Genomic DNA, 21,575 nt, shown 5'->3' on the forward strand with positions numbered 1-21,575 from the left:
TCACAGATTAATTTAGGTTCTCTATCATGAATGGGATGATGCTGCAGGATTTCAGCTTTGTCATGTACAGAAGCCACTTTGCAATTTACATCTGAAACTGGTATGGAGTATAAAACACTTTCAGAGGAAAATAGACAAATAAAGTATATTGTGACATGGGGCTAATTAGTGTAAACTTGTGTATGTCAAGGTTTCAGTTCTAAAGCAGCAAAGGACATCGGTGCTTTGGAAACAGTTCATTAAAACATTGAAACAAAATCAAAACAAAGGAAAACAAAACTGAATTAAGCAAAAAATGGCAAAATGGAGTGAAGGGCTAATGTTTCTGTGGGCTGCAGCTCAGGATACCTCTGCTGAGGGTCCAGTTCTGGCATGTGCTCACTGCCTCTGTGAGTTGGACCTGTTGAGAAGGAGGCCACAGATAATTCTGAAGAGCTGTTTACACATCCATGTTTTCAGTGCTCACCACCAAAATCTATCTCTTCATTCTGTCCTAAATTCTCCATCCTCTGGACAATCCATCAGACTTCCTTCAACAGTGTGGGTTTACAGCCCGTGACTTTGCAGAGTAAGAACTTTCCTACGGGCCTGATGCAAAGCTGGATAAAGTCAGTGAGGCTGTTTGCATGGACTGAAATGAGCTTTGGAACATCTCTCCTCTTTCATTGACTTGGTAATTTCATAGGCCACCTTTGGTCATCTCAGTCAGCTTGTAGTGAATGTCATCGTTTCACACTGTCAAAGAATCATCCAACTGGCCCAGAAAGCCCTGCACAAATAATGGTCATCTACTGTTAACAATGGGTGACTATTTCTCTGGATGAGCTTCTCCAGCAGAGAAGTTCACTGAGGTTCCTATCTGTGAGAAAGCCTTAAATCTTCATAAATTTGCAAAATTCTAAAGCTGCATCATCACAACTTCCTTAACACAGCGTGATACTTCTCATGTTTACTTAGACAGAGATCTCCCTTGATTTGAAGCAACAGCAGGTAGGAACAAATTGGTTTATTACTCTGGATAATTTATCTTCCCTTGAGGCTACCTCTTTAATTTAGGCAGAACAGCCTGGACTAAATAAATGAGCAGAGTCTACACTGTGAACCGCAAAGAGGTGAAAGATGCTTCTCTGAAGCCCAGGGAGGATCCACAGCTCACGTTGCCATTGCAACTTAGAGCTACCACAGGGCTGGGGCAGCTTTTTCCAGTCTGTTTTTGCAGTTCTCAGTAAAGAGACCTGTCAGCCTGCACAGAAGAGTAATTTTAGCACCCTGATAGCAGCAGGGTTTCGTTTTTTTTATTTGCCCTTTCCTTTCTTGCCCTCTTTGTATGAAAAAAACAAGACAAAACCAAAAACAAACAAACAAAAAAAGAAGATAAATATGCCTGTTTCCTTTTATTGACTATGAAGGTAATAGGAATGACTCACTGAAATACAGACAGACAAAGCCTTAAGTCAGCCAAGTTTCTACCAGTAAAGTTTCCCAGATATAAAAAATAAACACTAGTCTGCTGCATCTTTTTTTTTTTTTTTCCCCTAGAGCTTCTCTTTTAGTTCTCTATTTGTACAGCAGCTACCACGAGCCTATAGTCACAGTCCAGGACTAGAACTGCTAAACTCAGCATAACTATTACTACAGCAAATAGCAAAAAAAAACAAACAAACAAACAAACACAAAAAACCAAAAAAAAAACCCAAACAAAAAAAAACCAAACAAAAAAACCCAACTTCAATCAAAACCTAAAAGTATGACAGAACTCAAACTCTTCCTCAGTAGCTCATAAAAACTCATTTTTATCCTCAGCTAAACCAGAAACATGTTTTAAGTCTCTTGGTTTGTTGGCCCAGAATACCTTTAATTAGATTGTGTCTGGAGAATCTCTCTTGTTCCGCTCCAAGTCTGTAGATTATCTATTTCTAATTCAAATGGCTCTTGCAATGTTAAATGTGAATCTCTCTTGTTCCACTCCAAGTCTGTAGATTATCTATTTTTAATTTAAATGGCTTTTGCAACATTTTCCCTGCCTGCAAATCAAGATTCACAATCCCCAGTAGTGCAGAGCCTGCTGAGAGCAATGCTGGTAGTAGGGTTTGCTTTCATGTCCAACATATGGTCCCTTCATCCTAGTCCTTGGAGATAAGATCTTACCCAAGGTCCACAGCATCTGACTTGATCCTTTCTCTCCTGCTGAGGGAACTGGGATTGCAGCCTGGGGAAGGGAAGGCTCAGGAGGATCTTGTCCATCTACATATACCAGATTGGGGGAGATAAAAAAGATGGAATCAGGTTCTTCTCAGTAGTTTCCATTGGCAGAACAAAAGGCAACAGGCACAACCTGAAATAGATGAAAAAATGTTTAAACAAAACAAACAAACAAAACAAAACACAAACCAACACTGTTTTGTTTTTTTGTTTTGTTTTGTTTTTAATATAAGAGTGGTCAAACAGGGAAACAGGTTGCTGAGAGTTGTGGAGTCTCCAGCCTTGGAGCCATTCAAAACCCAGCTGGACACAGCCCTGATCACCCTTCTCCATCTCCAGAGGTCTCTTCCCACTCCATCCATTCAGTCATTCTGTGACTTGACATCCTTTTGTGACATTAAAAGGACTTTGGCTACTGAATTTGTGCAGCTAAATGTGGGTGTCCAGGGTGTACCTTCCTGCACCTGAGAAAGTCATCCTGAAGATCCCTTTGTAACTAATACTAGTCAATACCAGGCATTGAAATTTAGGTCAATATGAATTTGATGACTTCATTTAAATGATCCCCACCCTAAAAATCCTTGGCTGTATTGATTAGATCTATAATTACTGTAATAGGAGCCTGGAGCCTGGGAGTTATTATGCTCAGATGGAGGTACTTGCACCTTAAATTAGCTGAGATGGATGTCATCTGCAGAAGGATAGCCTTGCTTATTAAAGTAGAGTGGTTTAATTGCCTCTTTGAGGTGTTTATGTGAATACAAGGCAGGAACTGTTATCTATGCTTTGTATATGCAGCACAGCACACAGTGGACATCTGATTTCAAAATATTGTCTAAATTACCTTATTATGAGTAAGTTTGAACATCAGCATAAATAAAAATATGGGTGTGTCTATATTTGGCTGCTTTGAGGGAGGGGGGTGTCTGATCACTGGTCTGTTTTGACACCTTGTTGGTTTACGGTTAAGCATAATTAAAACAAAGAGTGTTTCTAGGGCTGGCACCTGTATTAAAAAGAAAAAAAGAAATAAAAAACCTCAAAAAACCCTCAAAAACAAACAAACAAACAAGAAACCACACACACACACAAACAAACAAACAAAAAACCAAACCAAAACCAACAACAAAACCACACACCACCAAAAAAACAAGCACCCAAACAGAAATAAAAAGAAGAAGGGGAAAAAAAAGGAACTTGTTACCAGTTATGTCTTCAATAAAAATAACAGACTATTTTTTCATTCCTTTCCTCACCCTTGATAACAAGTTTAACTAGATTTTCTACCTTGTAGAGATACACAAACAATATTTACTAAGGAAGTAGACGTAGAATAAACACAAACATTACAGAAGGATGCAGTTGCGTTTCATAGGGTTGCTCACTGTAAGCACACAAACCTGTTTCATGGGGTGGTGAGTGCAAAAATACAATTTATCTGACCTTAGAAGTCAGATAGGGCTGATCTTGGAGGTGCTATTCTGCTGCTGATGTCTGTCCTAGGAGGCTTCTTTTATAGTAATTGGAGAGCAACATGCTCTTTCATCAAAAATTGCCTTTTTAAAATTCTATTAACTGTCTAAATGAATAGTGTAAATGTTTTATAGTTTAGCTTTACATGGTTTTGATCTCTAATTGGAGATCTACACATGGCATAGTGAGTCCAAGGTTTTCATTGCATGGAAAAATGGGAAGCAGACTGAGATTTCTTAGATATATTCTCTCCTGAAAAGTGCATCAGTGTCACACTCTGCCTTCTATACTTTGTCCACTTTGCAGGAAAATGTATTTTTAAAACTAAATGCAGCGTTCTCCAGGTGTGGGAACTACTGGCCTTGAAGAGCAGCACAAAATCTGCTCTTTTCCTTGCTACAGCAGCTCTGTCCTGCATTTTCTTTATGAATTTGTTTTGTCTATACTCTCAGCCATGGAATCATAAAATGGTTTGGGTTGGAAGGGACTTAAGAGATCAGCTCGTTCCAAACCCCTGCCATGGGCAGCGACACCTTCCACTAACCCTAGTTGCTCCAAGCCCCATCCAACCTGGCCTTGCACACTTCCAGGGATGGGACATCCACAGCTTCTCTGGGCATCCTGTGCCAGTCTGCACACCCCTTCTACTCCCACAATTACCTTGGGCTGGAATCACCGAAAATACACTTTTCTGATTTTCCATCTCCTTTGTTGCTGACTCTGCACTTCGGGACCCCCTTGAGTAACCACCTTCCATCAGTAACAGCTTTACATTAGAAACTCCCTGGCAATCCTGTAATTACTTACTGGTTCTTCTTGTTTTTGCAGAGCCTGTGATCCCCCTGGGAAGCTGGAATGGATTCTCAAGGCATTGCACATTCAGGCCCTGCGTCCACGTCTGCGTTACTGACACGTCCCATTGAACCTGCTCCACCAACAGGCACAAGTTGTATGAAAAAAAGAGCTAAATTTCATACTGTGTGTTGGTACCATTGTGAACAATTTTGCCTGTTTTTTCCCTCCCTTCATTGTAGACACGTTTTACCTCAGATTTTAATTACGTCCCCCACGTCTGGGGAATGCTGTTTCCTTTGCCTTCAGACTTGCTAAACAATGTGCTGTAAGATAAGTAGCTTTTAATTCATCTCCATTGTTTGTGTTTTTAACCTGCTCCCGATCTCCAGTTCTGCTCATTTAAAACCATGAAAGTCAAGATGTTTTGTCTGATTCTTTTGTTGTTGTTGTTGTTTGTTGCTGGTTTTGTACATTTAAAGATTAATTTAGCTCAGATTCCCCCCCCCCCTGCTGTGCACTGCTTCTTTAGACTCTGCTCTGCTGGATCTGAGCTAAGCACGACCACAATTATATGTGCCATTTACAACACTTAAATTAGATGTTTATTTGATCCCACTCTATGCACAGAACACCACATTCATTTATGAGAAACACTACTGAAAGAGCAGGAAAAATAAGCAAGGCATACTGTTACAATTTTTTAAAGACCTCTAATCTATTAAAAAAAAAAAATCAAGCAAGATATCTCATTTTAAAAAAAAAAAAGCCAAATTTTTCATTAGATTCCATTTATGTGTTTCAATGCAACCAGCGTTTGGGATTTTGTTCCATCCTCACACACAATATTTTCTGCTGACAACATGATTGAAACTGCCATTTAAATTCTCGTTTAAATGTGTCGTGTGTTATAAATGCCGTTTTCCTCCGGTAAATAAAGCATTTCAAAAATAGTTTTAATTAAAATGTCATAGGAATTACTGAAGAGAATTTAACAAAACAATATGGTTTTTATTCTTTGAGAAAATGAAAATGTTTTGACAAAAGTGTTTCTCACCACAAAAAAAAAAAAAAAAATCAGTTGCCTCTATATGGATTTTTGGTTACTGTGAAGCTTTAGAAAAGAATAACAAATATTAAACTAGATTCTTGCCTGCACTGATTTCAATTGCATGCTTCCTTTCCAAAAAGCTGACACAGTCTTTCCTCAGGAAAGGTTGAGCACAGAAAATGCTCAGAGAAATCTTGCAGGTGCTTAAGCTCATTCAGGGTCAAAGCTGTAAAACTTCTTAAATCAGTACAGTTTGCTTTGGTGAAGAAACAGAAGGCACAGGTTCCGGTGTTTTTTCTTTAGATTTATGCTACCAAATCTACATAACTGGATTGTTACATGTAATATTATATATTCATTAATTGCTATTAGGAAAAGCTAATTAATAAAGTGATACTGGTTTTTTTTTTTTCCCAGCCAAGCTTAGTGCTGGTATGAAATTAGGAATTATGACACCTACTGCTTTACCTTACTACAGAGAGTTTACTTCTGAAATAGAACTCCTTCCCTCTATCCACCACAAAGTGCAGACTTTCTCCATCAGCACATTTGGCAAATCCTCCAGTGATGAAAATCATTTTCATCTCGTTAGTGGGAGCTGAACCGAGCCCAGCTCGTGGCTGATTGCGAGCAAATATTTTGAGAGCTTCGAGTTGCATTTGAACAAGGGATCCAGAACAAACACTGCTTGCCCAGTCACTAATCCCATTCATTAGCAGCTCAGTGATTACCTCATTAGTGTGATGCAGTGCAGACACAGACTGATTGAGCTTTCCCTGAGCCAGCTCACCCAGCACATGAATTTGGCACCGATGACCCAGGTAAAGAATTTCTCTGCTGAAACTGTTGAGCTTGTCTGGCCTGGAGCAAGTTTGAAATCACGTGGTAGCAAACATAATGTTGTGAGTTGCTTGGTTATAATAGCAAATGCTATTAAAAACAAAGCAAAACATGAGGTTTGTATAAAAGAGTATATTCAGGCTAAATCATAGAATCAGAAAATGGTTTGGTTTGGAAGGGACCTTCAAGCATTGTCTAGTCCAACTCCCCTGCCATGGGCAGGGACACCTTCCACTATCCCAGGTTGCTTCAAGCCCTGTTCCAGCATGGTCTTGAACACTTTCAGGCATGGGACATCCACAGCTTCTCTGGGCAACCTGTGCCAGGGCCTCACCAGTCTCACTATAAACAATTTCTTCTAATCTAAACCTGCCCCCTTTCAGTTTAAAACTGTTGCCCCTTGCCTTGTCACTCCATGCCCTGGTAAAAAGCACCTCTATCTTTTTTATAAACTCCCTTTGTCCTATTGAAATGCTGTCATAAGGTCCGTGCAGAGCCTTCTCCTCTCCAGGCTGAACAGCCCTAACTCTCCCAGCCTTTCCTCATGGGAGAGGTGTTCCAGCCCTGTGATCATTTTTGTGCCCCTCCTCTGGATCTCTTTTAACATGTCTGTGTCTTTCTTGAGCTGGGGACCCCAGAGTTGTGTCTGGGGTTTGTGTGGCTAGGTTTTGGTAGCAGGGGGGCTACAGGGGTGATTTCTGTGAGGAGCTGCCAGAAGCTTCCCTGTGTCCGACAGAGCCAATGCCAGATGGCTCCAGGATGGATCTGCTGCTGGCCAAGGCTGAGCCCATCAGCAATGCTGGTATCACCTCTGGGATAACGCGTATCAGAAGCTGGGAAAAAGAACTTCCAGTGTAACACCAGCAGCAGTCAGAGGAGAGGAGTGGTGGGAAGTGAGGTTGAGTGCAGGTAGAAGGCAGGGCAGGGCCGGCAGGGCAATGAGAAGGTATTTTAGGATTTGGGTTTATTTCAGATTTATTTCAGAAGGTATTTTAGGATTTGGGTTTATTTCAGATTATCTTACTCTGATTTGATTGGCAATAAATGAAACTTATTTCCCCAAGTCGAGTCTGTTTTGCCCGACACAGTAACTGGTGAGTGATCCCTCCCTGTTCTTTTTCTCAACCCACGAGTTGTTTTTTATGTTTTTTCTCCTCTGTCATCCACAAACTCACTGAAGGGTGCATTCAATCCTGTTGTTATGTCATTTATAAAGATATTAAACAGCACTGGGTCCAATATGGACAGTACTTGTTGCTAATCTCCATTTGGACAATGAGCCATCAACTGCAACTTCAGTTCCAACTGCAAGTGAAGATATGTTTTCTATTGCTTTACTCACTTCATGAGCACATTTGCCTTTGCCTTCCTCGTGGAAAATATATCTAACAATGCCATTAAGCAGCTGTTTATGCTACTGATGTTTTGGGAGAAAATACAGGCATAGTTTCTTCTTTACAATATCCCTGGCAGAGGCACGGAGCTCAAAGCTTTCCAACATCAGGCAGTTCAACTTGGGCAGATCCTGCAAACCACCATGACACAGAGGGTTAATGTGAGAACAGGATATGACAGGGGAAAATTCTAATAAACCTCTTTTCAGAGGCATTATGCCAAGCTAGAGCATGATGGAAACAGCAGAAGTTAAAAAGATCCTGACAAAATCAATTAAGAAGAGGCACGTCAGAAGCGTGGTGAGCTAAGTACCCGGTTCAATTATTAAGTTGTCAGGTCATTTTAGGCAGGAGTGGAATAGGAAACAGTTTTGTCTCTAGTGCCTTAAGGACAAATGTGAACATGAGAAAACAAACGTGTTTTGGTGTCTCCTGCTGTCACTGCCAAAGCCCTTCAGGAGCCAGTGAAATTTCTCAGATCTGAGATCTTTTAAAAATGAGGACTGTTCCTCAGAGTTGGGTCCACAAAAGGAAATAGGTGTCAAAACTGGTAGTGTTGTGCCATCCACTGGTCAACAATTTCTTGACGTTTTGTCCCCTTTTGTGACACCTGTGAAAGCTTGCATGGAATACATATAAAGCCTGAAGCTGGACTTTGAGGATCCTTTAGGTCCCTTCCAACTCAGGATATTCCATGATTTTATTAAATTTACTGTGCTGGGAAGACAGCTGCTTGAACTAGTCAGGAGGAAGCCTTGGGGAGCATTCCATGTCTTCATCACCACAAGGTAGGACATAAGAACAGTTCTGGTCCCTTGTCTGAAAACTCCCTATCAGTTGATATTCTATCTCCAGCACTGGCCATAAACAAGTAACCAAGGGACAGAAAAGGTACTTATAATTTTTTTCTCCCTAATAACTTTGCAGTCTATATTCTAAATTTTTCCACTGAGGGGATTTCCTGATGATGGTGTGGCTTAAAAAGGAGTTTCAAAGGTCTATTACCAACTGAGAAAGACAAAAAAACAAAAATCAAAAACTCCAGGACTTTTTGCATTGATTTTGGCTCCTGGGATAGTGGAAGGTGCCCCTGCCCGTAGCAGGGGGGTCAGAACTTGATGATCTTTAATGTTGCTTCCAACCCAAACCATTCTATGATTGTAGGATAGGCCTGGCTTTAGGCAGCCCCAGACAGCTGGGAGGAGTCCAGTCCTTATCCTAAGCTGTTTTGTGCTGGCAAGGGACCTGTTGTCTCCTGTGAATGGTGCATTTGGACACAAAGTCAACTGAAGTTCATTGGACCTGTCAGGCATTGCATTTTCCTGTTTCACCAGCTTGGATCGTTTCTTAGGCAAGAGCCAGAGAAAGGCCCACAGTTGAAATGCAGTGATTGACACATTTCTACACTGCAGCATTTCATGCCTCCAAGAGCATATGAAGTGAAAGTGAAGAACGATGGGGCAGGTCAACAGATCACTCTCTAACAACTTATTAATCTACAGTTCTGTCAGTCTGAGGGGACTTGAAACACTGCAAATGGCTGCAATTCATCCATTTAGTTTAAGTGTGTTAACCCACATAATTAGGTGCAGTCTCTTCCAAAGCAGCAGCCCAGAGCATATTAATGATCCCTCACATGGAGTCTGAGCCGTGTTTCTCATGTGTTCACTCATTACAGGCCTCCACACTGTGCAACTGAGTCAAACCTAATTAGACCACAAAGAAATATGGTTATAATTGGTCTGGAGCAGCTTAGTAAAATGTAATAAGGAAGTTTAATTGGCTTCTTCTTTGTATTACTGATTCTGGAATTTATCATTTGCTTTGGACATTGGACTGACTCCCCCTTACCATGCCATGGAAGGCAAATGAATAAAAATATGGTGATGATTGGTGATTTGGTTGTTGATTATAGACAGTAACGGCAAAAATTCTTGAGTTTCACAATAAAGGGCAGGGATTCCTGATTCTTGGAATGCTGTCAGTAACTGGAAAGTCAGTTTTAAGAGTATCAGATGGCATTCAGAAAATAAAATAGGTTGTTACTGCTTTGCAACCTTTGTTCCAGGGAAATAGTTGTGAGTGATGTCAAACCCTCTAACCATCACAGATAGCAACTATAGATGCATGTATAAACTAATTTTTGCCTGCATTTTCAATTTCTTATTGCAACTTTTATTGACAAGTCCCTCTCCAGCTCTCTTGGAGCCCCTTTAGGCACTGGAAGGGACTCTGAGGTCTCCCTGGAGCCTTCCCTTCTCCAGGCTGAACAATCCCAACCCCTCTCATCCTACCTCCAGAGCAGAGATGCTCCAACCCTCTGATCAACTTAGTAGGCTCCTCTGGACTCGTTCCAGCAGGTGTTGGGAGCCCCAGGTCTGGGCACAGGACTTAAAGTGGAGTCTCAAAAGAGCAAAGTAGAGTTTGCTGAGAGGAGGACCCAGAAGTGACTATTGCAATCATCTGTTTAACTGTGCTGACTCCCTAATCCCCTGAAACAAAGCAAAACAAGAACTCCAAGGAGCATGTTGACATGCTGGAACAACCTCTGTAATGCACAGCAAACAGGCAGTCAGCAAAGTGCAGAGCCTGCAGTGATGACAGACAGTGCTGACAGCAGCAGGCAGGAAAACATCAGGCAAGGCTGTGACGTCCTCTGCCTTTTCTTTTCTTGCTTTATGTCCCCACTGGGGTGTTTCTGATCTCCTCAGCAGCAATGCTAAGTGCTGCAAAGCCTGTGCCAGGATCCTCCAGTCCTGCTCATTCAGAGCACAGGCTCAGCAATTCTTCAATCTACAGGATGGTTTTAGAGCTCGTTTTCTTTACAGGTAAGTTGGATTCACTGCTGAGCCTGGATTTACCTTATCTTACTTTAAGCATTTAAAAATGAGCACAACCACTTTCAGCTCCTATTACAGTCAGTGGAAAAAAGATCTTGGGATAGACTCTACTACCCTCTAGAGATTCTTATGTTTCCCCAGGGTTGCTGTGCTCAAAATTTAGAGCCTCAGTTAGGTGGGATGAGTCTAGACTGATTTTCCCTTCACAGTGCTCCAATATAAAAACACTCTCTGGAGGGCTATAAAGTTCCATCAGGGCTGCTTCTTCCCACTTTTCCAAATCCCATATTGATCTTTCCTGTGCTTTTAAGTGTTACTAACCTTCTGAGCCTGCATCTTCATTTGACATAAGACCAAATAAAACACTCCACAGAGGTAAAGCAGGCAAGGCAGGAGAAGTCAACCTTTATAAATGCCCTGAAATATTTAAGGTCCCCAAAAGAGAAAATGCAAGCACAGTGCAAAAACTGAAGAAAAGTCACTCTCCATTCCTGAAGTAATTGGAGGATTTATAAATGGATTTACATATATTACTCAAAATCAGAAAACTTTGTTATGAAGAACTTTGCCAGAGATGATTCCTAAGAACTCGTATCCATGATTACAACTCTGGTACTGGATGGTATGAAAGGACTTACTGAGTTAACTGAGATGGCAGATACATCCACGTGGAGGAAATTGAACTTTGGCTGAAAAGAAATCAGATTATATAAATATATAGTAAAGAAAAAAAAACTTCAATGCATTTAATGTTTGAACTGAGATAAAAAGGAGTGGAAACTGCTGTTAAATCTTCAATTAATATGTTTGCTTCTTCCAAGTCAGGTAGATCTCTGATGTGAGCAATCCATAACAATAAAAATCAGTTTCAGATCCTTGATCTTACTGAGAAATCACAACAAATAGTCAGTGCTTTTTAACATAAATGAGCTGTATTATATTCTCCTGGCAGTCAGTCACTGACCTTCCATGATCAACAACATCCCTGCAGTGTCCATGGACTAAAAATCTTCAATATTTCTCTTGTATAAGAAGCTGAGGAGCAACCATGGTGAAAGGAGAGATCACTTCACTTTTTTCAGCTTCTTATTTGAGGTAAATATTTCTATCTTTATCTAGCTATTCAGTTCATTGGTGTTTGGAGTTTGCCCTCTTCTAAAGGGCAATGGAGGTTTCAGAAGACTAAAGGACAACATGCAGGCACTGAAAAGCTCTGGGCAGGAGGGGATTTGCTTCCTTTTTCCTGGTATGGGGAAATAGAAGTTTGTAACTGAATAAGAAAGTTCATTGTTCTGTCAGCTGTGGGAAAAGAAATAGCTACAAGGTGGCTCCAAAAAAGCAGAACACTTGTCTGACACCTCTGGGATCCTCATTCTCATTTCCAGCCCTTAAGGCATCTCATGTGTATGTATGAGCTGGTGGAATTCCAGGGAAAGGGTTTGGAGATGAGGGCAGGCCTCCAAAAAATACAGGTAAAAAACAAACAAACAAACAAACAAACAAAAACAGAGGGAGGATGGAGGGATGGGATGAGTTAGGAAGACAATCCAGTGAGGTTTGGAGTGGGGAGGAGGTTTGGAAACCTTTAAAAAGTCACTTTTTTTCTCTTCCTTCACTCTGTCCACAGCACTGAAACCTTTTCCCTCTTCACACTCTGCCATTGATTTCTCCCAAGCTTATGACGGTGTAGTTAGTGATTTGATGTGTCCAAACAAGAACACAGATGCTCATTTTGGAGCAGAGCTTTCTCCTCACATGTGGCCAAGGGAGGCAATCCTGGCACTACCTTCTGAGCTCATTAATTCCCTACTTGATCAGGAATAAAGGCTTGCTGCTGATATATGGATTGTTTGGTTTGGACTCTGATATGTTGACACTCAGGGATTTAAGGCTTGTATTTAATCTCCCAGTAAACCACTTTATAACAAGGGGGACAAAATATTACAGAGAAGTACTGAGAAATGCACCTCTCTCCTGCTCTCAGCAGTCCCTCCTACATATTATTAAACATAGTTTTTCACAAAAAAAACCTGTGATATTTTTACATTTTTGCCCTGTACACTAAGCAGTGGTATTACAAGACATAGTTTACCTCCTAGGACCCAAAGCCCCTGCAGTTAATATTATTGTTCCTCTTGGTTTTAGCAGCCTTTGATTCATATCCTGATTTGTTACTCACTTGATCACCCTCCCTCTTCATATTTTGCACCACATGGAAACTTTCCCATTCTTCTCCCGAAAATTACTTCTGTCTCTGCAAACCCTCTTGAGATATGGCAGGCACTAAAAATCAAGAACTGGAGCTAAGAATAGAAAAGCAAGATGGTAATCATGACAATAAAATCTCCCAGATCACCAGTCAGAGCAAACATTTCCATACACCTTTGGAGAGTTAATGTTCCCCAACCACAACTCAATTATAAGTTACATGGAGGCAGGAGGTTGGGAGTGGGAGAAGAGTCTCTTGCTGGTTTCTATCACAGCCAATAAGTGTAATATAAAAAACACAGAAACCAGGGGAACTGGCTGGGCCATGTCAGCAGGTCCAGAGGTTTGATTGCAGGTGAGGTAAATCCCTGGAGTGGACTGTGAGAACAGGAGAAAGAGAGGTAATTTAGAGGATAAGCCCCAAAAGTCTCAGCACTGTTGGTGAAAACCCTTTAGTGTTCATTCATTGATCACACAGTTACTGCTTTTCCAGACCTAATTTTCCCTGTGAACTCCATTTCACCTCACTGGTTTTGCATTATGTGTAGCCAATTCTGCGCTACAACAGTTTTGCAAAGTAAAGTTTTGTAAAGAACAATCCTCTCACTCTTAGTAACTTTTTTTCCCCTTTGATTTTAATGGACATTTATAAAATCCCTGAGGCCTGCAACAAAACTGAGCACAACTGTTCAAGTCCCTTCTGCCTAAAAAACCTTGACATCTGAGCTGCAGGGAGGGAAAATCTGGAAAGAAAGATGGTATAAAGTTCAGATGTTGGAGGCAGAACTCTGTGGGATAAAGTGACCCCAAGTGAGCAAGGATCAGAAGTTTGGGGAGGGAACAATGTGAGTGAGAAGCAAAATGCTATAGGAGGGCACAGAAAATACAGTTCATAAGGAAAACATGATTTGTGTCACTGTGAAATTTGTGAAATTTGCTTTGCCCCTTGAAATCTGTTTCCTGTCATATCCAATGCCTTCAGTGAAAATCCAGTTGCAGGGTCCCAAAAAGACACAGCCCCTCTGTTGTGTCAGGTTTGTTGTGGCTTCCAGTTTCTGAGAATTTGGGAGCTGTAACACAGAGACTGTCCTTGTTTTCTCTGTGCTTTTCCAGGATCTCACAACGGTTGTGCTGCTTCCCAGCAGGCTGTGCCCTGGTGTGCCCTCACCAACACTAATCTAGATTTTAAACCCTCTAAAAGGGTCTAGTCCAATATGGTAAATTATTTCAGGGGATTAATTCCTTCACTTAACAAAAAACCCCGAAACCCAACCCTACTGAAAGTTTCCCTGCTTCAACTTGCTAGAGTTGTACCTAATCTTTTCTTGTCATGCTCCTGCTCCCCAAAGCTGGAGCTTTCCTGGGGATGGCTGAACACCTGCCTGCCCACAGAAAATGGGGAAAGAATTCCTTGGTTTGCTTTTGTTGTACACATAGCACTTTTTTCCCCTATTAAATTGTCTTTATTCCCACTCATATGTCACTTTTCCCTTCTGATTGTCTCTCCAATCCCACCAGGGGGGAATGGGTGAGTGGTTGTTGTGGTTGTTGGGGCTGAGTTGACAGCTGGGGTTAAACCATGACAGAAGAGTATCAGTAATGTCATAATTCTCTGTTTAAGATAAGAACTGCCTTTTTATTTATTTTGTTTGTTTGTTTGTTTTCTGACACCAAGAAACTCTCCATGAGGCAGAACTGAGTTATCTGGGTTAATTAAAGTGAGTGTGATGTACAGTCTTCATACAATATAGTGATATTACATCACAGAGTATGACAATACAGTCTGAAAGCTAAGGGGAAATAGCGATATTACAGCAATATTACTGGAAACAGTGGGAAATATTCCTGTAATTCTACCTCTGAGATCCATTAGAATATGTCCCTTTACATGTGCCTTCTTTTTATTCTCTGCTAAAAAATTTTATTGACCTTAAAGAACTTCTTTGGCCTTCAGAGCCTTTGTATGTGGCTGTAAAACTCTGTAAAACTTACCTTCCAGGTATTGTTCTACCTGTTAGGTAGTTCTTATTTCAAGAAATATATTAAAAAAAAAATAAAGAAAAAGAGAATGGGAAACAAAGTTCCTTTTTGAGCCTGGCAGAAGTAGTGATTTAAAAACATATTTCTGCTCTTCTCTACCAGTGATATAAAGTGCATTTACCTGCAAAAACACAGCCTATGGGTTTCAGCTGCCTTTATATAAACTCTCTCTCAACAGAAACACCATATTTGTCCCATAGATCAAAATATCAACCACAGACACTCATTTATCTTCAGCCCTCTCAGGACTTGGATGGTTATTGTTTTTCTCATTAAGGAAGTTACTGAATCCCAGGGGAGGCTGGGGGGTTACAGATTCAACTGATACTCATTTGTCATATTTCTATTGCTGGTTAGAGGCACATAAATTTAGGTAAAGAATAATCATTGCTGCCTGAGGTCAGTCTCATGCCTCCCTTAAGAGAACTAGAGGTTTATGAGGGGGAAAAAAAAAAAAAAAGCACAATTTAGGGAGAAAAAAGATTAGTTTTAAGACCTGCAGACTCCTAAGGTGTTGGATTATTGTTTGAACCTGAAAAGGTATCGTAGGGTGGAATTGTCACTCTGGAGTTGTCGTCTTCCACATCATCCAGGCCAAGGAGAGAACACCTGAGACTGCAGAGTCATGGAAAACTGCCTGAGAAGAACATAAACCATCCCATTCACATAAAGGAGGTGTTGGCTGACTGTTGATGCATTTACATCAATATGTTGATGTATTGTTGACGTTCTGAACTATTTCACTGCTGATAAAAGAGGAAAGAAAGATGAAGCTTTGTATCCTCAAGAACTGCACTTTCCATGAAGCAGGAATGGCTGGCACAGAAGGGACAGGGAAAGGTGGAAACTGTCACCAGGACCCACTGCAGGATGTGACAACAGATGCAAAAGCAACTGAGGAAACTACAAAATGAGAGACCCAAGCGTGATTCCTGAGTGATAACGTGCAATATTTCACTTCAACAGGTGCAGCAGAAAACCACTCCAGGGTCATCTGAGTGGGTGTGGAGTTAAAGAGTTCAGAGGTTTTGATCACAGTATTCACTGGTATTTTTAGAATAGTCCTGAAGGGCAAAGAGATGAAACACTCAATCAACAGATCACATCTTTAATAAACCTTAAGATGCTGCCCAGAGAAGATGTGGCTGCCCCAGCCCTGGAGGTGATCAAGGCCAGGTTGGATCAGGCTCTGAGCAACCTGGTCTGGTGGAAGGTGTCCCATGGAAGGGCGTTGTAACCAGATGATCTTTCAGGTCCCTTCCAACCCGAACCACTCTGTGATTCTGTATATTTTTTAATTCTGTGTGGATCTCTCACTAGTGCTGGACAACTGTAGGGACTCACCACCAACAGGATATGGAGCAAATTCTAAGCCCTTGATAAGCCAAAACACAGAGCTGGCAGCTGGAAGATGTTTCTGTAAATTGTTAATGCCTTCTGGTCCTCTGCTGCCACTCCTGCCCTCATTCAACACACAGCAAAGTCCTTATTTCTGCTGAAGCAAATTTGTGGTGAGGGCAACTGGTGGATGATGGCAGTAGACAGTACCAAGGGACTATTGATCAGCTGAGTAACTTTCAAATTCTAAGTCCTCTGTTCTCATTTGTCTTGGTTTATAGTATCCAAAATTCATTACTTATCTGCTGGCTCCATTGAATAAAATACATTTGGTGGGTTTAATCCAAATATGAGTGGTCATTCATCAAAACAGCTGCTGGCACTGGGGCTGCTGCTTTATTAAGAGAGTCAGAAAACTACAAACAATGCAGACTGAACTAGTTTCTCTTTCCTTTTCACTAGAGAAGGACCCTGCAGGACACATCTGGAGCACGTTGGTTTGTCCAGAGCAATGGAGGTGTCTCCACAGCTGTGTAGGTGAACAGTCATCAGTGTCTGGGGCTGTCACTCCAAAGTATTTCATCACTATTGCATTAGATTGCAAGACCCAACAAAGGAATAATTAATAAAACCACAAGCATTGTAAGATTCTATACAGCTATTTTTTTTCTTTTTTTTCTTTTTTCTTTTTTTTCTAGTGAAGGGAGGACAAAAATCCTGTTGCTTGGCAAAATCATTTTCTCAAGTATCACATGTTCACTGATTATGTATTTCATGACAGTGCAAATAAAAGCCCCAGATGTCTCCAGTGGTTAGTGATACCATGTTTTATTTATTACCTTTTATAACTTTATTCATCCTAAAGGACACCTGTGTGTCCTTTTCTTAACCTCCAGTTGGGTTAATTCTGAATGGCAATTCAATCCAGTGAAAAAACCCACACTCAACCCTATCAAAACAATCAACCAACCAAACCAAAAAACCAAAACCAATATCTCCTTAAAACATGTGAAAAACTGCTATTAAAGGATTTATTTAATTTTATTTTTTCAAAGAAAATTGTGCATATGCAGGTTTCTTATAGGAAAAGGTCTGAAAGCTCTGATACACATCTCCATATAAAAATGGATCACTCATTGCATTGGTATTCCTGGGTTCCAACATTATCTCTAAAGAGATAAATAAGGAGATAATATTGATCTTTTACTGCTTGGATTCTTGGCCTACATTTGTAAAAAAATCCAAAACAAACCCAGATTTTTTTTTTTTTCACTAGAAAAAATGAGAATCCAAGCTTGTGCAGACTGAAGGTTTGAACTATCCTAAGAATTAAAAATTCAGCTTCAAAGGTAGAAAGATACCTCCATCAAAGATTTTTTTATAAATCATCAAAGATTGTTTTAAAAAGAATGACAAAACCCACTCAGACCTGTAGACATTTGATATTTGACTCTTTTCCCACAACTGATGAGCAGAATATATCCATACACCCATCTCCTCCCATCCTCTCCACATTCTCTGGACAAGGAAGCAGTGGCTTCAACAACCCTCAGGACAGAGGGGCTGCAAACATCTTTCTGATGGCAAAGATTGCACCAAGATGGAAATGTTCTCTGTATCTTCAACCTATGTGAAACACTAGAGTAAAAAAAGAGATTAAATCTTGACTTACTTGCAGTTTTTCTCAGTGGGCAGACACAGACTTGGCCTTCAAGCTCCTGCCTCAGTTGGATGAAGTCAGGATTCACATCCAAATCCTAGCAAGGGCCGTGCAAGAAAATCAGGAGCACTGTTGGGAAATGATTTATTTGAAACTCAAAGAGTAAAGCAAATTATAAGAGAAAAACAAGCTAAACATTGTCATGTAATTTGACCTCTCCACACTGTTGTGCTGTGGTAAATTAAGGTGTGAAAAACGGAGATGAGAAATCAGGAGAGGATGTGTCAGGAAGGATGAATGTCCCCACAACAGGATTACAGAGTATCACAGACTAGTTCTGTGAGTGCTTGGCAGGCTGAAAAGGTCTTTTTAGTAGTAAAAAGTCAGTAATAGTCTGGGTCGTGTAATTAGTCAGAGATAATGAAACAGTTTTCAAATTTACAGAAGGTACCACGGAGAAAAAGAGAACAAACTGTTCCATTTTCAGAGTAGGTGGAATGCAACACACACACTTTCCAGGAGGGAACTGTTCACTTGGTTTCATGTTAGAGGAACTCTATGGTAGGAGGGATAGCAAGGCTTTGGAAGAGATGGTGTCCCTACAGGAATGTAGAGACAGCCCCTATCCTTGGGTGATTTCAAGAGAAGCAGACATCGATAAACATCTGTCAGAAAGCCATGGGTCTGCTTAAACACGTCAGGGACTGATCAAATGACCCTCTGGATCCTTCCAAAGTTTGTTGTATCACTCTGCATCCTCTGACACTTAACAAAACCAGCCACAACTCCTGGGGTTTCACAGAATCCTACAGCAAGTGAGAAAAGGCATTTCCCTCCCCCCACCTCCCTCCAGCTGTTGCACTAAATGTTGCTCCAGGACTGATCCTCTGAGAAGCCCGAGACTGACAGATTTGTCAGAAAGATTTTAACCATGACATGGAGAAGCAGAAAGTGGGACTGAAAGCTGTGTGTAAGGAAACACATATTAATAGAGATTTACGGTGGTGCTCTCAGCAGTTTAATGTCATGTAAGGGGAACTTCACAATTTAAGAAATAGTGCTGAGAAGTGACTCCTTCCTGGGAGCCTGGGGGAAGATTTCAGCAAGTCAATGGCATTGCCCAATAGAGACAAGTGGAAAAACTATTTTGCTTCAACACAGTCCTCTTCAACTCGACCTGAGTTTAAAATGGGTGGTGTGAGCTGCATGAGTGAGTTCTCTGAAGATATCTGTGCCACATAAGCACCCAAACCTTTATCTTTTCACCCAGCTGGTGGAAATGATTAATTTTTGAATGGTTTGAGACACTTCCAAGGCACAGTCTGCTCCTTCATCTCTCTGTGCATCTCCAGGCTGCTGAGAGCTTCTGAAAGGTGTCTGTGTGGTTTCATCTCACCAAGTCTTCTGAAATTCACAGGTAAATGAAAGCAACAGGTCCTGATTCTTGCTGTATTTTTATGCTTAGTTCTGCCCCTGAATCTCCAAATTACTTAAATCATAAGATTATTAGGTCACAAAAATTTAATCTTAAAGGGCTCACATATCAGCTTTATATTTCTCTCCCCTCTCTGAAAATCAGGGTATGGTTAAGGGTGGAAAAGACCTTTAAGATCATCATGTTCAATGATCACTCCAGCACCACGACCACGTTCAGCATAAAACCAGATCCTCAAGTGCATATTCACACAGATTTTGAACACTTTCCAGGGATGGTGACTCCACCACTTCCCTGGGCACTCTATTCCAATGCATTACAACCCTTTCTGTGGTTTTGTTTTTCATAATATCCAAAGTAAACCTCCCCTGGAGGGAAGAAGAAACTACTTAATCTAGTCACTGGCTAAACAAATATGTGTGTGCATCCAACAGTTCTCTGTGAGCACAGGTCAAGAAATCCTTGCAGAGCTCAAGGAAAAAGAGGGGAAAATAGCATTTAATCACAAATATTCCCTTTCTTCAACCAAATGTTTCTGTCATTAATAATGAAACTCTATTAACCTGCTTTGCCCTTCCTTTTCCTACAGAAATTTCTGTACTTATCCATCTCACTCCATCACATAGACTGGAAACTTTGATAAATTGCTCAGACTCATTTGTACATCACTTGAGACAGATGAGAGAAATCTTTTATAAAGTATCTACTGTCTCAAAATAAAAACTCACCAAACTTGTGGACATGATTTAGGCACTAAGAGCAACCTGGTCTAGTGGAAGGTGTTCTTGCCCAAAACAGGGGAGTTCGAACTGGAGTTCCCTTCCAACCCAAATGATGATTCCAGGAATAGCAGAATTGACTTCAGTGCCATGGCAGTGCTGTGAACCCCCACACCTTCCTGCCCCCTGTACTTGGCCACTGCAATGAGAAGATTTGCTGGACAAGGACAGGGGAAGACAAGATCCAAGTCCATGCTCTGGGTGAAAAGAGAGTAAATTCTCCAAACTCACACAGAAACTTTGGGCAAAGACCCTGAACAACACTGCAAACATGTCCTGCTACAACCATGTTTAGTTAGCCATGGAAATTATGACAGATGGCTCTTTGAATGGTTTTGGTTAGAAGGGGCCCTGAAGATCATCCAGTTCCAACCCCCTGCCATGGGCAGGGACACCTCCCACTATCCCAGATTGCTCAGAGCCACCTCCAACCTGGCCTTGGACACTTCCAGGGACGGAGAAGCCACAGCTTCTCTGGGTAACCTGTGCCACGGCCTCATCACCATCACAGTAAAGAATATCTTATCTAATATCTAATATCTAATCTAAACCTACTCCCTTTCAATTTGAAACTATTCCCCTTTGTCCTGTCACTACAACAAATAGTCTTGCCATACTGGATTGAATCAGATTGAGTTCCCAGTTCTATTCCCCATTTAATCAAATGCAAAGACAACAAAATTTCTGGTGTGTGGAGGAATCTACAGTCCTACAACATAAGGAGTATCTGTAACTGGAAGTACCTGTGAGTTGGTACAGACCTCTCAATTACCCATCAACACAGACCATGTGACTATCTGTGGCTATCACCAATGCCTGGGAAAAGCAGGATCTGCAGGACTCCCTCAAGGACCAGTTCATTTGCTTTCTCATTTCGTGGCTCCACATTATGTATGAGCACTTAACGTGTATTTGAAGGGTACAATCCCCTGAACGCACCAAACAAAGCAGCAGCCTCTAATTTCGAATTTCCCTGGAGCTGGGGAGAAAAAGGGTTTGTCAGAACTAATAACGGGTGAATCCCAAAATGTGCTGCGAACAGAGATTGTCTAATTCCAGTCATTTCCCTTGATAGCCAGTTCCACTTTTGCTGGAAGATTCTGACTGGAAAAATTTTGTTCAATAAAATATTTTGTCTATATGGACCCATTTCAGTACAGCTCTACTCTTGGAGATGCATCTGAAGAATTGCAGCCCCACATGGCAACCATTAGGTTGTCATATATGGAAATGTTAATTTTGCCTGTGATATATTCTCTGTTTTACTTTAATTGGAGGAAATCCCCAAATCAATCAGTTAGGAAGCATTTACTTGCAGTGGAGGCTGGAGGGTTTTAATGGAAAGGGCTTCAGTAAAAAACAATAAATCATCACAATAAAAAAGAACTGAGAAGCAACATCAGGGAACAAGAAAGCAGAGAGAGTCTTCCCAAAGAAAATTGCTGTGCAAGATGCATTTTTATCTTTAACATAATGCTTGGAAACAGTTTATTTCTTTTAGGGAGAAGACATAATTCATCAGA

The 21,575-nt window shown here is 40.9% G+C and overlaps 1 protein-coding gene across 4 annotated transcripts in view; it reads left to right on the forward strand.

Annotated features, from left to right (window-relative positions):
• The window catches only part of TSNARE1 (t-SNARE domain containing 1), a 458,997-nt gene extending 449,348 nt beyond the window's left edge, over positions 1–9,649 (forward strand). For all 4 annotated transcript variants that reach the window (XM_050313442.1, XM_050313469.1, XM_050313451.1 and 1 more), the window contains one exon: positions 4,504–9,649. The gene's annotated coding sequence lies outside the window, so the exon portion shown is untranslated. The remainder of the gene's footprint in view (positions 1–4,503) is intronic.
• The last annotated feature ends 11,926 nt before the right edge of the window (positions 9,650–21,575 follow it).

The sequence above is a fragment of the Myiozetetes cayanensis genome, unplaced genomic scaffold (genome assembly GCF_022539395.1).
Source record: "Myiozetetes cayanensis isolate MyiCay16 unplaced genomic scaffold, myiCay2020 scf1, whole genome shotgun sequence".
NCBI classification, from domain to species: Eukaryota; Metazoa; Chordata; class Aves; order Passeriformes; family Tyrannidae; genus Myiozetetes; species Myiozetetes cayanensis.